Source organism: Pistacia vera, unplaced genomic scaffold (assembly GCF_008641045.1).
Source record: "Pistacia vera cultivar Batoury unplaced genomic scaffold, PisVer_v2 Contig357, whole genome shotgun sequence".
NCBI classification, from domain to species: Eukaryota; Viridiplantae; Streptophyta; class Magnoliopsida; order Sapindales; family Anacardiaceae; genus Pistacia; species Pistacia vera.
Genome location: NW_022196176.1, coordinates 554,268 through 575,823, shown reverse-complemented (window position 1 = coordinate 575,823; position 21,556 = coordinate 554,268). Strand labels below are relative to the sequence as shown.

Below are 21,556 nucleotides of genomic sequence, written 5' to 3'. Positions count from 1 at the left end.
ACCTATTTGTGGTGGCTATTGAGGGGTTAGCTTGTATCTTTCGAGAAATCTCTCACAGCCCTAGTTTTCATTATCATTGGAGATGTAGGCAAGCAGTTATTACTCATTTATGTTTTACGGATGATTTGATGGTGTTTTGTCCAGCACATGCTTCCTTTGTTAGCCTGATCAAGTCAGCCTTGGATTATTTTGCCAAGGTTTCTGGGTTGGTGACTAATGCAGAGAAAAGCCAGTTGTTTCTTTCTAGAGTTATAGATGAAGAGCAGATTGGGTTACAGTCTATCGTGGGTTTCCAGTTGGACCAGTTACTGATCAAATATCTAGGGGTTCCTTTGATCTCTACCCATCTTTGACATTCTGATTATAGGCCTCTGTTAAAGCGAATTCTGTCTCGGATTAGGCTATGGACGTCAGCTTCTTTGACCTATGCAGGTCGACTACAGTTGATCAAGTCAATGCTTTTCTCTATAAAGGTTTCTTGGTCATCCACGTTTCTTTTGTCGGCAGCTACAGTTAGACGGATTGAGAGTATTTTGGCCTTGTTTCTTTGGAAAGGTATTTCTTTGTCCCCTTCTAGTGCCAAAGTTACACGGTCTTCTGTTTACTATCCATTGAGAGAGGGTGGTCTGGGGATTACGAGGATCCAAGATTGGAATAGAGAGGCTATTCTTAATGACGTTTGGCGACTACTTAATGATAGATCTTTTGTATGGCCTTCTTGGGCCCGTTTGGTTCTCCTCTGTGGTCAGTCCTTTTGGCATATTTGAGTTACTTCTGGGGCTTCTTAGGCTTAGAGGAAGATTTTACTTAGCAGGGCTTGATACCAGGGTCTTATTGTGACTTGTATTGGTGATGGTAGGGACACCATGTTATGGCGAGATCACTGGCTGCCGTAAAGACCTTTGTGTGACTTGCTCACTTTTAGAACTTTAACTTTGACTTCTACTGGTTTGCCATGGGATGCTCGGGTTTCAAACATTATTCAAGATGGTTTATGGGATTTTCCTTCGGGCAGTGCAGAACTTCAGCATATCTGGAACTCCATTACAATGCAGCCTTTAGTGAGTCATCTTGACCATCTTGTATGGAAGGGCCACCCGTCTCTATTGATTCAGCCTGGAATGTGTTACGAGACAAACGGGATGTGAACTCGATTCATCATCTCTTGTGGTTCCCAAGGCATATTGCACGCCACTCTTTCATTCTCTGGCTCGCTTTTCTTGGTCAACTTCATACCATGGATCGGCTCAGCTCTCATGGTGTCATTACGTCCTCCTTATGTGTTTTGTGCGGTTCAGCTACATGGACCCATGACCATTTGTTTTTCAGTTGTGACTTCTCAAGTTATGTTTGGCAGGAGGTCACTACCAGGACACTCTCTACATGGCCTACTCTCTCTTGGCTCTCTCTGCTCCAGTGGGCTAGCTTGCATCTTAGACGAAAAGGTGACTTCATCCACCTTCTTTCTTGGTTGGTCCTTTCAGCCACAGTTTATTTCCTATGGCTTGAACGGAATAATCACGTGTTTCGTCAACACTGTAGCTCCCGCGGAGATACTATCTTAGCTATTTGTGATCTAGTTCGGGCCAAGATTTTAGGCTTAGCACCTAAGTACAAGATCTCGACTCAGCTTCAGGCGATATGGAATCTCCTTGATTAGCTTTGTTAGGAGCCTACGTGCTCTTTTATGCCGGTTTGTGGCTTTGTGATTTATGGCATCTTCTTGTTTTGTTTTGTTGTGAGCTTGCGTGCTCTTTTTTATGCCGTTTGTGGCTTTGTGGGTTTTCCCATGTGTTTTTTTAACTGAGATTTATCAGTCATCCTCTTGGGGTATGCCCCTTGTTTTTGTACATTTTTGGTCTCTTTTATAATATATTTAACTTTTCCAAAAAAAAAAAAAAAAAGTTTAGGGTTTAGGGTTTTTTTCAGGATCTCCTTGCTGCCCCTACTCAACCTCAGATCGCAGAGGCTTCCAAGTATTTTTCTAGGCGCATTTCTCCTGATATGATTTCTCCCTTGACTACTCCTATCACTGATGATGAGATTAGGATTGTTTTATTCTCTATCCCAGATGATAAAGCCCCTAGTTTGGATGGATACACTTCTTTGCTTTTTAAGCGGGCATGGGATATTATTGGTACAGATTTCAGAGATGCAATGAGACATTTTTTTGCTACTAATGAAATGCCAAGATGTGTTAATGCCACCTGGATTGCTTTGGTTCCTAAGGTGGAGAGCCCAAGTCGTATGACAGACTTTAGACCGATATCTTGTTGTAATGTACTACACAAGTGCATTACTAAGGTGATAGTGAATTGGTTTAAAGTAGTGATTCCGGATGTTATTGGGAGTTCTCAATCGGCTTTTGTCCCAGGTCGAAGGATTTCTGATAATATTCTGCGGACTTAAGAGCTTTTGCAGAATTATCATCTTGGGGGTACTTCACCTCGATGTGCCCTTAAAGTTGATATTTGGAAAGCTTTTGATACTGTGAGCTAGGATTTCATCCTTTTGGGACTGCTTATTATAGGGTTCCCTGAGTGTATAGTGAGGTGGATCATGACATGTATCTCTACACCATATTTCTCTGTTGCCCTAAATGGAGAGCTTGACGGTTTTTTAGGTCCTCCCGAGGTGTTTAGAAGGGGGACCCTCTTTCTCCTTACCTATTTGTGTTAGCTATGGAGGGGTTAGCTGGTATCTTTTGGGAAACCTCTTAAAGCCCTGGTTTTCATTATCATTGGAGGTGTAGGCAAGCAGCTATTACTCATTTGTGTTTTGTGGATGATTTGATGGTGTTTTGTCAAGCAGATGCTTCCTCTGTTAGCCTGATCAAATTGGCCTTGGATTATTTTGCAAAGGTTTCTTGGTTGGTGACTAATGTAGAGAAGAGCCAGTTGTTTCTTTCGGGAATTACAGATAAGGATCAGATTGGGTTACAGTCTATCATAGGATTCCAGTTGGGCTAGTTACCGGTTAGATATCTATGGGTTCCTCTTATCTCTACCAGTCTTCGACATTTTGATTGTAGGCCTCTATTAGAGCGAATTCTATCTCAGATTAGGCTATAGACGTTGGCTTCTTGGACCTATGTAGGCCAAGTACAGTTGATCAAGTTGGTGCTTTTCTCCATATAGGTATATTGATTATCCACGTTTCTTTTGCTGGCAGCTACAGTTAGACAGATTGAGAGTATTTTGGTCTCGTTTCTTTGAAAGGGTACTTCTTTGCCCCCTTCTGGTGCCAAGGTTGCATGGTCTTCTGTTTGCTACCCATTGAGAGAGGGTGGTTTGGGGATTAAGAGGATCCAAGATTAGAATAGAGTGGCTATTCTTAAACATGTTTGGAGATTACTTAATGAGAGATCTTTTGTATGGTCTTCTTAGGCCTGTTTGGTTCTCGTCCGTGGTCAGTCCTTTTGGCATATTCGAGTTACTTTTGGGGCTTCATGGGCTTGGAGGAAGACTTTACTTAGTAGGGTTTGGTGTCGGGGTCTTATTGTGACTTGTATTGGTGATGGTAGGGACACCATATTATGGCGAGATCACTAGCTGCCGCAGGGACCTTTGTGTGACTTGCTCCCTTTTAGAACTTTGACTTCCACTGGTTTGCCATGGGATGCTCGGGTTTCAGACATTATTCGGGATGGTTTGTGGGATTTTCCTTGGAGCAGTGCAGACCTTCAGCATATTTGGGACTTCATTACAATGCAGCCTTCAGCGAGTCATCCTGACCATCTTGTGTAGAAGGGCCACCCGTCTGGACGTTTCTCCATTGATTCAGCCTAGAATGTGTTGCGAGACAAACGAGATGTGAACTCGATTCATCATCTCTTGTGGTTTCCAGGGCATATTCCATGCTACTCTTTCATTCTCTGGCTCGTTTCTCTTGGTCGGCTTCATACCATGGATTGGCTCAACTCTCCTAGTGTCATTACGTCCTCCCTGTGTGTTTTATGCAGTTTAGCTATAGAGACCCATGACCATTTGTTTTTCAGCTGTGACTTCTCAAGTTATGTTTGGCGGGAGGTCACTATCAGGATGCTCTCTACATTGCCTACTCTCTCTTGGCTCCCTCTGCTCCAGTGGACTAGCTTGTATCTTAGACGCAAAGGTGACTTCAACCACCTTCTTTCCCGGTTGGTCCTTTCAGTCATAATTTATTTCCTATGGTTTGAACGAAATAATCACGTGTTTCTTCAGCATTGTAGCTCTCGCAGAGATACTGTCTTAGCTATTTGTGATCTAGTCCAAGCCAAGATTTTGGGCTTAGCACCTAAGTACGAGATGATGATGATGATAATTGTGAGAAGTTGAAGCTCATAAATAATTGCTACTATAAATGAAATAATCTGATGTTTTATCTTAGACTGTGTGTGGCTTTATATGCCTTTGCAACATTTGGAATCCCTGTGCATGTAATGAATAAGATGTTTGCTACCAGTTCGAGGGTTTACATAGATTCTATTGTAGATAATATTTTTTGATGACTTTCTAAGTGCTCTCTTACCATAAATTCTATGAACATTACTGGTAGACAGTGCCCGAATTTTGTTGAAATGGGGACTCCAATTGAGTTTTAAAGCAATGTGAAAGCTGCATGTGGGTCTATCTTACCTAACTATTAAGCTATAGTCCAAGTTTCAATGGTCAGTAGTCACCGCCAGTGTATATTGGCCACTACAGAACTAGAACATTAGTTGTTAAACTATGAAATACAGGAATAAATACTCCAGATCCAAAACAATTATTCTTTTCTCAATAGATGTAAGATTCCTCCGCAAACAAATGAAACATTACGCAATTTTTCTAGAAAAATGGAGGTAATGTTGTATTGATATATTCACTGATGTAGCATGACAGCATAGGACAAATCTTCAAAACTGATTTAGGCTTACTAATATATATTGCCATGGACATGTGCTAATTATATGGTAGTACTCATCTATTTTGTGTTCTATCTTCTGTCACTATATCTTTATATTGATGAGACTTCGCTTTGAATCAGTTTGGGATTCATCTGATTGTCCCATGAAAACAAAAGCGATCTTTAAAACTTTTATAAGATCTCATGGTATGATGAATCCTTTAACTAATCTTGGTTCTAACCTCTTGGTAAGCATATTCTTGTAACTTCATGGACTTGCTTAAAATGGCATTACCATTTTATGCTTTATTAAAATCCATCTTCGTTAACTAGATTCCTCAAATGTTTGGTATGGATGTTTGCTTGGTATCATATTTGAAATTTGTGGCATGGATTGCTTTGTAATGGTGTCTTATTTTTCAATTGTAGGTATGGCCTCGGGAGATAGTTCCTCAAGCACCCTTACATTGGATGACGTCGATAATTAAGTCACGGTAAGAGCAGTCGATTGGCATAACATTTATACGAGCACATGTGGTACTAGTACAGAGCAAAGTGTGAGTAACCCCAAAAATGTAGAGGACAATGACAGTCCACTACAAAGGAAGAAGAGAGCGAAGACATCAACTATGTGGTCAGAATTTAGGGAGTGGTTCTCCCTGGTGGTACAAGGAAGACAGAGTGCATTCATTGTAAAATAAAGCTGAAAATGACTACCACTGGAAGTATTACACAGTTCAATAGACATTTGAAATGGTGTGCAAAAAGAATATCTAACTTGAGGCAACAACAAATAAATTTCCCTATCCTGCCTGCTCTACGGGACCAATTCGATATGATGAAGATAAGGGAGCTTATTACACGTTGGGTATGCATGAGCATTCGTTTTCTATTGTGGAGGAAGAGAGGTTGAACAACATGATAAGGTACAGGATTCCTTAATGGACTTTGATTTCCCGTAATACTTGTAAGAATGATTGTATAAGAGTGTTTGAAAATGAGAGGCAGAAGTTGCTGACCCTATTGAAGGGTGTTAGAAAGATAAGTTTAACCACAGATCTATGGCATTCAGGCAACCAAAGGATGGAATACATGGTCTTGACTGGGGATTAGATTGATGACAATTGGAAGTTTAATAGACTGGTGTTGAACTTTATTCATTTCCCTCCTCCCCGTTCTGGTGTTGTCATTGATGATGCAATTTCAAGTGTTTGATGGAGTGGAGAATTGAAGCTAAGTTCCACACGATCTCGGTGGATAATGCTTCAAGCAATGATGTTGCAATAAAAGTGTTGAAAGATCATTTCCAAGCTACGAGGAAGCTCATATGTGGGGGCAAGATGTTTCATGTGAGGTGTTGTACACACATCTTGAACCTAGTTGTTCAAGATGGTCTTTATCAGATTAGACACATCATTGAGGACATCCGTGATAGTGTGGTGTATATCAATTCATCATAGAGTATACTAAAGGTGTTCACATAGATTGTTCAGCAGCGACGATTGCTATTTCGCAAGCTTATTCTTGATTGCAAAACACGGTAGAATTCAACATATGATATGTTGACAACGGCAATGAAATTTAGACATGTTTTTCCTTGTTTGCAGGAAAGGGATTTGAGTTATCATTATTGTCCCAAGGAGGAGGATTGGGACAAAGTTGAAAAAATTTGTTCAATTTTGAAGGTGTTCAGTGGTGCATCGAATCTCATATCGAGGAGTGATTATCCGACATCAAACTTGTTTCTAAAACAAGTTTGTACAATCAAAATTATGTTGGATAGTAAGAGTCAGGATGAAGATCAGTTTATACAGTCCATGATTTGGAAAATGAAAGAAAAGTTTGACAAATGTTGGGGAGAATGTAATCTATTGATGGGTGTGGCTACTATTTTAGACCCCAGACTGAAGATGAGGGTGATTCAATGGGCGTTCCCTAAGATGTATCCTGAGCGTGAAGCGTAGGAAAATATTGATGTTGTTCGAGATGCCTTGTATGAGGTATATAAGGAATATGTTAATGCCAGTAAAGCATTGACTGCTGCCCGCGCTTCTACATCTACAGGGGATGGAGTTAAGGTTGTTGGTGAGGGGTCGAGGGCAACGGTAGAGAGGGTAGATGATTGGGATGATTTTAGTCAGTTTCTGGATGTGGTTGAGACGGTTGAGCCAACAAAATCAGAGTTAGACTGTTACCTGGGAGAGGGATGCCATAAATGTGTTAGGGACCCTACGGCGTTTGATGCTTAGACATGGTGGAAGGCTAATTCAACAAAGTTCCGTATCTTGTCTACCATGACTTGTGACATATTAGCCATCCCTATCACTATGGTTGCTTCTGAATCTACTTTCAGTATCGGCAGTAAGGTTATTGGCACATACCGATCGTCGTTGTCTCCCGACACAGTGGAGCTGCTCTTATGTGGATATGATTGGTGCAGGACTTTGAATAGGGTGAAGAAAGGATGTAAAGTTGGTTATATACTTATATTGAATATTGTTTTTATTAAATTTAATTATTACGTTATATTTATACTAACGAAACTTCAATTACTCCTTCTTTGTCATTTTCAGGAAGACCATCAACCGTTGGATATCAACCTTCCTATCCCGTAAGTTCATGGGATTCAATGCATGGTTTGGCCGTGGTAGGAGGCATGCATAGGTAAAAGTTTGATTCCTTTTGCTTTTGTTTTATGATTATACATATTTTTCTCTTGTCATAGTTACATTAAAAAATACTTACTAAATTGAACATTTTATACAACTAGGGGGAAATGGTGGTTTTGGTCGAAGACAGGCCTACTGCAGACTATTTGTGGATAGTGATTTTGATTGGTGGATTGTATTTTTATATCTTGGAATGTTATTTGTATATATTTAGAACTTCTTTTTTATTTTGTAAAGTAATAGACATTTTCTAAAGTCTGAAATTGTCGTGGTTATTATTTTTTCTGTAAATTCAACATTGGATGTAAAGAAGGAATGTTGTACGTAGGAATACTGTAAGCAGGTTGTAAAAAAGGGGACATTAGCTTGACTCGTTTACAGTCCTACTTGCGATCTGTTTGAGTTTTGATTTTTCTGGCCAAATTCCAACTGATTTTGGTGGCCAAAATTCAATTCGACACAACCACTTGAACCACCGTCTTTCACTCTACAAAAGCCCTCTAATCTCATAACTTGGTAGCCTCTCGTTCGCTGGTCGTGACTCACGTATTGGGTTGATTTTCTCGGTAAAATTTCGACTGATTTTGGTGTCCAAAATTAAATCCGACACCAACCTTTGAACCACCAGCCTTCCCTATAAAAAAACCCCTCTAACCTTGGCACTTGATAGCCCCTCGTTCTCCGGTGGTAAGATTAGGGAATTGGGTGAACATTAAAATTAGAAATTTAGACTGGAGAGGATGTTGGTTGACAGTCAAACCGATCGATCCAGTTTAGTTTTCAAAACATTGTTATGAGAAATTGACTTTTTNTTATCTTGATGTAAATAATGTAAATGATAAATATTTGTGAAATACCTTTGGAAGCTTCCACCCTCTAAATATGTTTTGATTGTATAATTTCTTAAAGTTTGTAAATTATAAGTTTGGATCCTGCGTGACATTTTATATGCATGTTTTGGATATTATTATTATTATCCTTACACATATTTTTTTTTCTAAATACAACTCGTTCTCCAGACATGTACCCTCGGATTCTCATTGAGGGATATTCAGAGGATACTTGACTGGAGGGGGGTTTTATAGCAGCAGAGAGGGCAGATGATTGGGATGATTTTAGTCAGTTTCTGGATGTGGTTGAGATAGTTGAGCCAACAAAATCAGAGTTAGACTATTACCGGGGAGAAGGATGCAATAAATGTGTTAGGGACCCTACGGCGTTTGATGCTTAGACATGGTGGAAGGCTAATTCAACAAAGTTCCGTATCTTGTCTACGATGACTTGTGACATATTAGCCATCCCTATTACTATGGTTGCTTCTGAATCTGCTTTCAGTACCGGCAGTAAGGTTATTGACACATACCGATCGTCGTTGTCTCCCGACACAGTGGAGCTACTCTTATGTGGATATGATTGGTGCAGGACTTTGAATAGGGTGAAGAAAGGATGTAAAGTAGGTAATATACTTATATTGAATATTGTTTTTATTAAATTTAATTATTACGTTATATTTATACTAACTAAACTTCAATTACTCCTTCTTTGTCATTTTCAGGAAGATCATCAACCGTTGGAGATCAACCTTCCTATCCTATAAGTTCCTAGGATTCAGTGCATGGTTTGGCTGTGGTAGGAGGCATGCATAGGTAAAAGTTTGATTCCTTTTGCTTTTGTTTTATGATTATACATATTTTTCTCTTGTCATAGTTACATTAAAAAATACTTACTAAATTGAACATTTTATACAACTAGGGGGAAATGGTGGTTTTGGTCGAAGACAGGCCTACTGCAGACTATTGGTGGATAGTGATTTTGATTAGTGGATTGTATTTTTATATCTTGGAATGTTATTTGTATATATGTAGAACTTTTTTTTTATTTTGTAAAGTAATAGACATTTTGTAAAGTCCGAAATTGTCGTGGTTATTATTTTTTCTGTAAATTCAGCATTGGATGTAAAGAAGGAATGTTGTACGTAGGAATACTGTAAGTAGGCTGTAAAAAAGGGGACATTGGCTCGCCAGCCGACTCGAGCTCAACTCGAGCTCAGTCGAGTTTGAGTTCGAGTCTCATTTCTAAGGCTCGCCAGGCTTGAGCTCGACCTTGTTGTAAAGGAGCCAAGCACGATAAGCCAAAAACTTGGCTTGGCTTGACTCGTTTACAGTCCTACCTGCGATCTGTTTGGGTTTTTACTTTTCTGGCCAAATTCCAATTGATTTTGGTGGCCAAAATTCAATTCGACACAACCACTTGAACCACCGTCTTTCACTCTACAAAACCCCTCTAATCTCGAAACTTGGTAGCCTCCCGTTCGCTGGTCGTGACTCATGTATTGGGTTGATTTTTTCGATCAAATTTCGACTGATTTTGGTGTCCAAAATTAAATCTGACACCAACCTTTGAACCACCAGCCTTCCCTATAAAAAAACCCTCTAACCTTGGCACTTGATAGCCCCTTGTTCTCTGGTGGTAAGATTAGGGATTTGGGTGAACAGTAAAATTAGAAATTTAGACTGGAGAGGATGTTGGTTGACAGTCAGACCATCGATCCAGTTTAGTTTTCAAAACATTGTTATGAGAAATTGACTTTTTCTATAAGCGTATCATATGCTTTTTACTTTTTTTTTTTTTTTTTTTTTTTAACATTTTATTCATTTCTAATAACATGTAAATAAGACAATGGGGGAATTAAAGAAATTTTGTTGAAAATTTTCACCTGACTAGACTAAAATGTTTGTTCCTATGGTTTTGGAAGTAAGTTCAATATACTTCAAACCTTAAGGATGAAAAATAACCCAAGTTTTTTGGGTTGAGGTTGCAAATATCACAGTCACATGTTACAAGGATAAGATATTTAATTTGTCAAATGCTTTGGTGTTTTGCGATATGAAAAAAAAAAAAAAAAACTTTTGGGAATTTCCTTTTATAACAAGTGGGGAGCTAGAAAGAGAGATTGTGTATAGAGAAACATATATATATCTGTGCTCTTATATTAGAATATTTTCTTTAGAATTGATTGTGGCTTAGAGGTTGAGTTTGCTTGTGAAAATGTTACTATGTAGGGATGGCAAATTATGGGTTATGGGGCAACCTAACCTACTCCATTTCTTGTATCTAATATTGGGCTGGGTTGGGTAATTTAATTTGGATTGTGGGTTTATCCACTCTGATTCGCTTTGAATGAATTCATTGTATTACTATTATCATGTTTAATATTATCACTAGGGGTGTTCAAAAGAACATGTTGGAATTGGAACAGCGAGTACCCAAGGTTTAGTTCCGATTCCTACCTAGAACCGACCATCAATAGGTAGGTTCCAGTTTCAAATTTTTGGAACTGTTACTGTACAGTTCTAGTTTTGGTTCCTATAGCTAGGAACCAGAACCAGAAGCAGGAACCAGAACCAGAACTAGGAACCAGGAACCGAGACTAATATAAAATAAAATTAAAGATTAAAGGGGTTAATAAAAACTTTTATAGAAAAAGTAGTGTGAATACATTTATATTTATATTTCATAGCATTTAAATTAAGTTGGTTTGACTTTTGAGAATCTACCNTCTGGTTTCAACCGGTTCTTTTGAACACCCCTAACATTTGGGTTGTGGGTTCCACTTCGTTCCACTTTGAATGAATTCATTGTATTATTATCATGTTTAATATTATCATCATACTATATTTTTTAAATAATTATTTTTGCATATAATTATCATTAATATTATTATAAATAATTGAATTTTTTCATTGTTTATCAAATTTATTTTAGAATAATTGTTTTGTGACATAATTAAAAATTAAATTTATGACATAATTAAAAATTAAATTTATGACATAATTAAATCTATTGCTTTAGTGATTGTCTTTTTTTTTTTAAAAAAAAATAACAAATTATATTCAATAAATCTCTTTTAAAAAGTCTTGTGAAAACTATTTTGATAACATTATCTCAATTACGTTTCTATATAATCATTAAACAAAGCATTATCAAACATTATATCATTTATATATTCATCCCATGAAGCAATGTTTTAAAACCCAACCTGGGGTGCAACCCGACAAAGTTCCCGGGTCCCGAGTTGACTGGTTTAACCCGATTGACAAAAAATTTTAAAATTTAGCAAATACACCCCTAAAAATTATATGTCAATCCCTATATGTTTGAACTTTATCAAACACATCCTAAATGCAAATTGACTTATGACCGATTGGCGACGGTGACACCCCAGATGCAACCCAATCGTCCCCTAAGCCCATTTCCACTAAAATCTACCCAAGATCTGGCAGAAATATGTTCAATTTCGGCCAGATCTCACCAGCGTGGGTATTCCAGGCTAGATCTCATCGACGACGACGACGACAACCCTCCCCATCACCCAGGAATCACTCCCCTCCTCCTCCCGACCAAAACTCACCTCACCCCACCCCTGTTAGCCTCTCCAATTTCTGGCAAAATCCCATCGTTGCCGCTGCCAGATTTGTTCGATTTCCGGTCGATTTACTCACCGGAAATCAACGATTTCACCACCATTAATTCACTGGCGCTTTATCTTCAAAAACCCTAAGGTTTCGACGATCAATTACTTGTCGATCATCCACCCAAATCCTAGGGTTTTGGGTGAATAGGAAAAGTATAAACCCGGCCCGTTGAAGCTTCCAGGTCCCGGTTCAACCGGCTGGGCCGGGCCGGGTTTTAAAACAATGCAATGAAGTCATACTTAGAGTTTGTGTGATTTTACCATTTATAACTCAAATCTAATTAAATTTTGAGTTTTGATTGTTTATTTTTCTTTTTCAAATTGTCACTTAATTCTAGAAAAAAGATTTCTTACCTAAATCTAAAATCTGAAAACTCTTTATAAACACATGAACCTAATTACCTAAAATACCTCTAATCATAACAAATTTAAAACTTAAATAAAAATGTTAAAAAAGTGTCCTATAACTTATTTTATGTATAACACTTTTTAATTAAATTTCCTTAATTAATTAATTAAGTTCCCAATTGTTAGAATCCAGTGTCAACTATTAGATTCCAGTTGTTAGAAAACTTTAAGTAATAATATTGTTATCAAAATGATCTACTCTTAATGCTTATCTATCTCTACAATTTCTTTTAGCAATATGTACAACATTTGGCCAAGATATAACGGAGAAAGTTTAAGTGGAAGCACTTTCTCAGTCAGATCCCAACCAAAGACAATCTTTTTTTTGTTTAAAATTATACAAAATAGAAATATTGTTTAGAGACGTCTGTTTATATTTATGGCAAAAAATTAAACACTTCACCATCCAACACATTTTTAGAACGTTTAGTTCTATTTTGCGATCGTAACTTACTTGATTGTAACTTTTGCGTAATCTAGGCAGCCAGAACTTACCAAATTTAGGTTTTACTATTCAGAGACATGTATGTATCATCTATTCGATTGTATAATGTTTTGGATGTTACTGTATATGTATCTCTGTATATATATCTCTGAATGTTGTTATATGTGTATCAAAATTTATGGATTACTTTTGAAAAAAAAAAAAAAAAGGTGTTCTAAAATGAGAATGCCCTCACACAAATCTCCCGCTCATCTAGCAAATAAATGAATTTTCCTTTTTGCCTTCCAAAGTATTATGATGAATTTAACATGAAATTTGATAATACGATTTCAGTTGATAATAGTCGTGCCATATTACAGCACATGTAAAACCTATCAAAAATATTATTTTATCACAAAATTTGCATAGAAACACCAGCCAATAGAAGGTACCAATTCATATTTCATTGGTACATAGGTTGATTGTACTGGATGCACTAGTGTCTGACGCTGAAAAAGCACACAAACTGAACTGCCATCCCTTTGGAGAAGAGGAATGTCTATGATATGATCATTTCCTTGCTATACGGTCTGATAACCTGCATTTTTCCCTCTTAGACTTGCGTGGATCAAGCTTGGAAAGATTATTAACAAATGTGATTGCTTCATCCCGACGATTGAGTTTACAATAACCATCTACAATGGAGTTGTACGTGTTCTGGTTTGGTTTACATCCTTGCTTGAACATGTATCTAACCACATCAATAGCCTCCACAAACAATGAATCGGCTGCATAAGTTGAAACGAAGGTATTGTAGGTGATTACATCTGGAACAAGGCCAGAATCTCTCATTTCCGAAAATATCTGCAAAGCCTCTTTCATCCGACCATTTCTACAATAGGCATAAATGAAAGTATCATATGATATTATATCAGGTTTCAATCCTTTGTTGAAAGTTTCCCTTAACATTTAAGTTAAAAGGATGCCAACCTCTTTTTAATTATTTTCAAAAATATGTGTCCTCTTTTTATTTTATTTATTTAATTAAGTGTTAATACAACCTCAGCAAAATTTATATAAAAATTCGAGTACACACATAAAATTATTTGTCTTACCCATGACCTTTGGAGACTATCACAATCCCCCGTACTTACTGAGGATAAAAAAATAAAAAAGATTTGGGCCCATTTGGATTGGGGTGGGTAATATTTTTTTTTAAATTGAACGGATGACAATATTTGGTTGATTTGTAAAAAATTATTTTTGAAATCTTTGATAACAAACAATGGTATTTGGGGGGTAAGTTACCGGGAATATTATTACCTTGGGGGGGGGGGGGGGGGGGGTTATTATAAAACTTACCCTAGGTAATTCAATTTTGTGTCCCATATTGCCCCTAAACAGTTAAACATTTGGTCAAATTAGCTTTATATTTGTTAAGATTTACAAAACACACAATTCACTCATGCAGGATTGTCATTGTACCCAGAACTGGCAACCACTGCTGAAAGTTGTCATAGTGGTGTAAGACCGGTTGTATATGGCCAGCCATAAAACGGCCAGATCTGTGGCACTGCCGTCATCACGACCAGATCTGTGGTATTATCGGTAGCCGTCGACGGTGGTGGCTAGCTGCCGACAATGGTTTGGGGTGGGTTAGGGTGTCTTTGTTAAGTTTAAAACGTTTTTAGTTATTAAGGTATTTTTGCTAAATTTGAAAAGTAGAGAATTAAAATAAATTATTCAAATAATAATAATAATAAATACTATTATATTAATATTTAAAAAGAAATACAGTTTAGTAATCTATATAACAAACTCACATATTTATCTTTCCAATCAAATATATTATTCATAAATTTATTCAAACTAATTAAACATATTTTTTATATCAGTTTTCTTTTACTTAATATAATATTCTCTTTAATCAAAGATTATATTAATATAATACTCCTTTTAATATCCCTTTTAATAAAAGAATGTACGGTCCAAATCTTTGTGGTACCATTCTTCAAGGTCTTCCACAAAAATCAAATTTGGAGTCCTGCTTGGCTACAGTACCACATCAAGAAAGTACAATACCATCACAGCACAGCCTTGAATCTCCCTGTCTTTCTCTCTCTGTCTAAGGACTGGGTGCTGATGCACTGTGAGGCAAGGCATCATACGATCAAAAGCAAAATTCTGCAGTCCCGGAACGTTCGGTACCGTCAATTTGTCGGCCGATCGCCATCGCCGTCGCAGTAAGCCTTCCCTTAACATTCTCCTGTTTGGTTCTCGAAAAAAGGGAAAAAAAAAAACGCAATGTCTGAACAATCTATATATTTTGAATTTAACTTGCTGAAATTGTTGTTTCAGGCTCAGTTGAAAAATGGGTCTCGTTCAAAATGCAGTTTTGACAATTGTTTTGGTGAATTATGTATACTTTGCATTATGGACTCTAATTCCTAAAGATTAATAAATAAGTTGAGAGATTATAATTGGGTGGTGTCTGCCGCTTAATAATTGATTCATTTGTTTATTTATTTATGTTTATTGTGTGATCAGTGGCTAGAGGAAATGTAAAGTTTTGGTTTTGAACTTCTTTTCATTTGGGAGCTATTTGAAATAACACTAGGTTACAAGCTTTTATATTTGGGAAGGAAGAATTTCTAGTAGTCAGTTGAACAATATGAGAAAATTGAGCAAATGATGATCATTATGCTGACTCAGTTGCATATCTTTTTGGCATTGTATTGGATGAGGCATGCATAATTTTTTTTTTTTTCGCAAATAACTTTATATGATATTACTATGGCCTTATTTTTTGTTGGTAGTTAATTTTGTCCATTTAATGGTTTTCTACAAGTGTCAATTCAAAAAGTATCGAGGTTCTTTTCATTTTGGTGATGTGGCTAATGCTTGTAGTTTTGCGGTTGCTAACACATATCAAGGTTCTTTTGATATTTTCCTACAAAGAGTTTTATGTTTGAATTTTATGTCTATCTCTCTGATCCGGTATAATTCTGAGATTGGTTTACATATGTCTGTTTCACTGGTTTAATCATGGCAGCAATTAGAACTCTTTGCAGCTGTATCATTGCTTTTTTATTTTTTGATATTGCATGTTAGGTTCAATCGAGTAATGACATCCGTATAATTATTCATTTAAGCAGCTCAAGGTACATAACTCGGAGGATTCATATTTAATTTTTTATAACTAAAGACTTTGCTGTAATACCACTTATTCTTATTGGAATTATAGATGGCTTTCCATTTTTTCTTTTTTCTTTTTTCCAACTTTTCCCTTTCATCTGAGGGTGATTGCCTATGTTAACTGATGGAACTCCCTGCAATTAAGAACCACAGCAACACACACACAGCACACAAACACAGGATATGCACAAGTGAAGAAATGGAAGTTTATATTAATGGAAACTAAGATAGAGTAACCAGCACAATTAACAAAGGAAAAGAAATAACAAACAGATTCCGAGCAATTCGAGGAGCTGGGGACCTCCTAAACCAGCCAATGACTAATATTTCCAGATGTCCTCCCTCCTTACTTTCATCTTCTTAAATAGTCAATTCTTCAACTAACTGACAGCCAGGTGTACTTTTCCATAACAAACTTCCCCTGTACATGTCCCTTTTCACAACAGATTTCCCCTACCTAATCCCCCTCCTTGCACACGTCAACATCCTCTACTGGACTCCCACTTATTGTACCCTTGCCCCTCTTCCTTCCCCTGCCCTTGGACTCATAGACCTTACGTATGGGGGGTCTAACAATACCCCTCCCTTGAAGTGCCACCTTGTCCCCAAGGTAGAATTGAGGAAATTTAGTATTGATGACCTCAAAAGATTCCCAGGTGGCGTCAAAATTAGGCAGGTCTTTTCATTTGATGAGTACCTCAGTGGAGCCATCTATCAGATTCTGTACATCCAACATTGCCTCGGGTTGAACCTGAAGTTCCAGGTCTTCTGTGAGACCAGAGGGTAGGGGCTGTACAGGGACTGAACTATGGAGGCAGAGCTTCAATTGGGATACGTGAAAAACGGGGTGAATACGGGCTGCTGTGGGTAGTTCTAACTTGTATGCCACCGGACCAATCTTTTCGATCACTCGGAAGGGTCCATAGAATCGGGGGCTCAATTTTTCATTCAATCGTGTGGCTAGAGATTTAAACTTGTATGGCTGAAGCTTGAGATAAACAAAATCTCCTGGAGAAAACTGGATGTCTCTTCGGTGGCTGTCAGCTTGGGTTTTCATATGAGCTTGTGCGACTTCCAGGTTATGTTTAAGGTCTTGAAGAAGAGCATTGCGTTCTTTGATCTGCTGGTTTACTTCCTCGACCGCAGAGGGGTAATTGGTGAGTTTAAGGAGAGTCAGAGGGTCTCGGCCGTACAATGCTTTAAAGGGCGTCATCTTAGTGGATCGATGGTATGTCGTATTGTACTAAAATTCAGCCCATGATAACCAGTTGGGCCATTGACGGGGCTATGAGCTGCAGAAACAGCGGAGGTAACTCTCCAGACACCGGTTCACCACTTCTCTTTGGCCATCCGTCTGGGGATGGTAAGCCGAGCTGAATTTCACAGTTGTACCTGAGATTTTGAAAATTTCCTGCCAAAAATGACTCATAAACAATCTGTCCCTGTCTGAGATGATGGTTTGAAGGAACCTGTGAAGCTTTACTACTTCCTTGATGAAAACTAAGGCTACCTCCTTGGCTGTGTAAGGGTGTGACAGAAGTAGGAAATGGTTGTATTTCGTCAAGCGGTCCACTACAACCAGTATGGTGTCAAACCCTTTCGTTCTTGGGAGGCCTCCGATGAAAGCCATTGTCAAATCATCAAATGCCTGAGCGGGAATCGGAAGTGGCTGAAGTAGCCCTGCGGGCTTCAAAGCTGAGTGTTTATTAACCTGGCAGATGGTGCATTTTTTGACAAAGTCCTAGACATCCGTCTTCATACCTGCCCAGTAAGCCACATTGGACACCTTTTTGTATGTCCAAAAAAACCCTGAATGGCCTCCTGACGGACTGGAATGGAATTCAGTAAGTAGCTTTTGAACAAACCGAGAACCTCTAGGTAACACTAACCTATCCTTGTACATGAGACACCCATGTTGGAGTTTATAATGTGGTCGGCTGTTAGAGTCCAAAACCAATGCTTGAATCAACTGTCGTAGCTTGGGGTCCTGGTGGGCTTCGTTGGCTAAGTCCTCATACTCCAAAAACTGAACTTTTGATAAGGACGATAATTCTAGGTTCTCATCTCGCCTAGATAGTGCATCCGCGATCTTATTTGTGGTGCCCGGCAAATACTGAATGTCAAAGGAATACCCCATCAACTTAGACAACCATTTCTGCTGCTCAGGTGTTTTAATCCGCTGATCCTTGAGGAATTGAAGGCTACGCTGGTCCGTTCGAATGATAAACTTTCTGCCCAATAGATACGGACTCCATTTGTGCACAGCGAAAACAACAGCCAATAGTTCTCTTTCATAGACTGATTTTTGTTTAGCTTGAGGGGAAAATGCTTTACTTAGGTACGCTATGGGTCGTTTGTGTTGCACCAGCACAGCTCCCATACCTTGGCCTGAAGCATCCGTCTGGATCTCGAATGGAAGACTGAAATCTGGGGCTGCCAACACTGGAACTGAGGTCATAGCCTTCTTTAAGGCGTGAAAAGCTTGCTGAGCCTCTTGATCCCAATTAAAACAGTTTTTCTTCAAGAGCCGTGTGAGTGGTTGGGCTATGCTGCCATATCCTTTAACAAACCTGCGATAATACCCCGTTAATCCCAAGAAGCCGCGGAGACTTTTTACATTGGTGGGTGCAGGCCAAGAAACCATAGCTGCAATTTTTTGTGGGTCGGCCTCCAACCCGTGTGCTGAAATTAGGTGCCCCAGGTATTCCAGTCTAGGCTGTCCGAATGAGCATTTTTTCCAATTTACCACTAGGTCATTGTCACCCAAGATTTGAAGGACTTGTCGAAGGTGTTGAAGGTGGGCTTCCAAGTCACTACTGTATATCAGGATATCATCAAAGAAAACCAATATGAACTTACGCAAAACCTGTCTGAAAATGTTGTTCATAAGTGACTAAAATGTTGAAGGAGCGTTGGTCAACCCGAAGGGCATCACCAAGAACTCGTAATGGCCCTCATGAGTTCGGAAAGCTGTTTTGGGGATGTCTTCGTCCTTGATCCTAATTTGATGGTACCCGGATCGGAGATCTAGTTTAGAGAAGATTGTTGCACCGGCTAGTTCGTCCAACAGTTCCTCGATGGTCGGAATGGGAAACTTGTCGGGGACTGTTATCTCGTTGAAGGCCCTGTAATCCACACAAAACCTCCAGCTTCCATCTTTTTTCTTGACTAACAACACCGAGCTGGCAAACGGGCTGGTACTTGGTTGGATGATACGGGCTGCTAACATTTCCTCAACTAATTTTTCAATTTCGTTTTTCTGGAAATATGGGTACTTACATGGTCTAATGTTGGGTGTTTGGGCTCCTTCCTTAAGGTTTATGGCATGGTCATGGGGACGGTGTGGAGGAAATTTAGAGAGCTAGTCGAAGAGATGCTGATACTCATCCAAAACTGCCTGAACTTGCGAGCTGATGTCTTCATCTATGTGGCTTGGCTTTTCTTCGATTGTACAACACTCTACCAGAATCCCTCCTCCGGTGTTGTTGATGACCGTAACATCGACTTCAGGGATACACCGGCCTTTACCAGAGACGGATCCCCTTGTAAACTGACCCTAACCCCTTCCAATTCAAACCTCATAGTCAAATTCTTCCAATTGGCGCACACGTCCCCTAAGGAACTCAACCACGTAATACCCAAAATCACATCGGCACCCCCCAACTGGAAAGGAAAGAAATCCTGTCTAATCTGGACTCCTTGCACGTTCAGATGGATCTGTCGGCACACCCCTTCCCCTTTTACTATTACTCCATTCCCTATCATCACCCCAAATCGCTTCCCTTTTTCCACTGTAAGCCCCAACCTCTACCAGATCTTGTGAAATAAAGTTGTGGGATGCCCCACTGTCAACTAACACCACAACCTCAGTCTTACCAATCTTCCCTCTTACTTTCAAGGTGTGATCTGATGTGATGCCCACGATAGAGTTCATAGACAGCGCTACATCGTCACTATCTGGGCTAGGAATATCATCATTTTCCGATGGGTTTTCGGCTTTCTCATCACTGTCATCCTCCAAAGCTAATAGGATCTGCAGGGACTTACTTCGACAGCGGTGATTAGAGCCAAATTTTTCGTCGCATTTAAAGCAAAGGCCCTTTTCGCGTTTACTCTGGAGCTCGGCCTCCGTCAGCCGCCAGAAACCACCGCCTGATCCTCCTCGGAAGTTCGCCATTCCTATTTCTGGAGCTCTTTCGCGTCTATCGGGTGCACGAGAATCGCGAGATGATGCGATCTGATTTGTTTCAGGAGGTTTTGTTGCGTTGGGCCACCAGACAAGTCGGGTCGGATCCGGTTGAGATACAAGCTTGGGTGGGTTGGGCCACCATGTCTAACGAGTTGGTTCTGGGCTGTTGGACACCCTAGAATAATTTTCCCTGGTGACTTGGGTCCTAAACGTTTTGGGCCTCCATTTTTCCATTACCCAATTTTTTTCCTCCACCCGATGGACCTGTTCAATGACTTCTTGAAGTGAATTAGGCCTTAACACTCTCAACTCAGCTCTAATTTCTTCCCTAAGCCCATTTATGAAAACCCCTATTAACAATTCTTCTCCCAAATCCTTCAACGGAGCTGTAAGGGCTTCGAAATCTTCCCTGTATTCTGTCACGGTGGAGCTTTGTTTCAGCGCCACTAGAGCCTCGTGTGCAGACCCTTGGAACGACGGTCTGAATCTTGCGATTAGAGCAGCCTTGAGCTCTTCCCATGTCTTGAAAGGATCTCGTCCTTCTACCCACTGGTACCAGTTTAGCGCCCTGCCCTCCATGCAAACAGCCGCTGCCTCCACCATCTCCGATGGTCCATATTTGTTGATAGCGAAGTATCGGTCGGCACGAAAAGTCCATCCAAAACGGTCCTCCCCACTGAAGATTGGAAGCTCCAGCTTCCTGGTTTTCCTTTCCCCTTTTCCACTGTCCCTTACTGTGTCTTGTTCGTGTTCACAACCATCACCTGAATCTGCATTTCCGGACGATGACTGGTGCTTCTCTTTTTCCTGGTAACGTTTCTCCTCCCTTTCTTCTCTCAACCTCAACAATTCTCTCATCTCGGTTAAGTATTCCTTAAGACTCCCCACATCAGTTTTGATTGAACTCATATCTTCTTGAACTGATTTCATCTCTTTTTCCATATTATCCATTTTTGATTTGACCATTCCCCAGTGCTAAATCTGATGGCAACTTGGCTCTGATACCAATCTGATGGAACTCCCTGCAATTAAGAACCACAGCAACGCACACACAGCACACAAACACAGGATATGCACAAGTGAAGAAATGGAAGTTTATATTAATGGAAACTAAGATAGAGTANCAGCCAAATATCATTTGCATCGTCGACGAAGGCAACACTTGATTTGAGAGAGGGAGTGATGGAATTTTGAATCCATGACACTACCATATCGTTACAACGATGCCAGAGATCAAGTAAAGAGTCATCGGGAAGACTGGGTTTGGTTAGGGTTCCGTCGATGAAGCCGAGCTTGTTCTTAGCTCGTAGGGCACGCTTCATTGCACGGGA

The 21,556-nt window shown here is 39.3% G+C and overlaps 1 pseudogene; it reads left to right on the top strand.

Annotated features, from left to right (window-relative positions):
* Positions 1 to 14,865: 14,865 nt before the first annotated feature.
* The window catches only part of LOC116139693, a 30,572-nt pseudogene continuing 23,881 nt past the window's right edge, over positions 14,866 to 21,556 (top strand).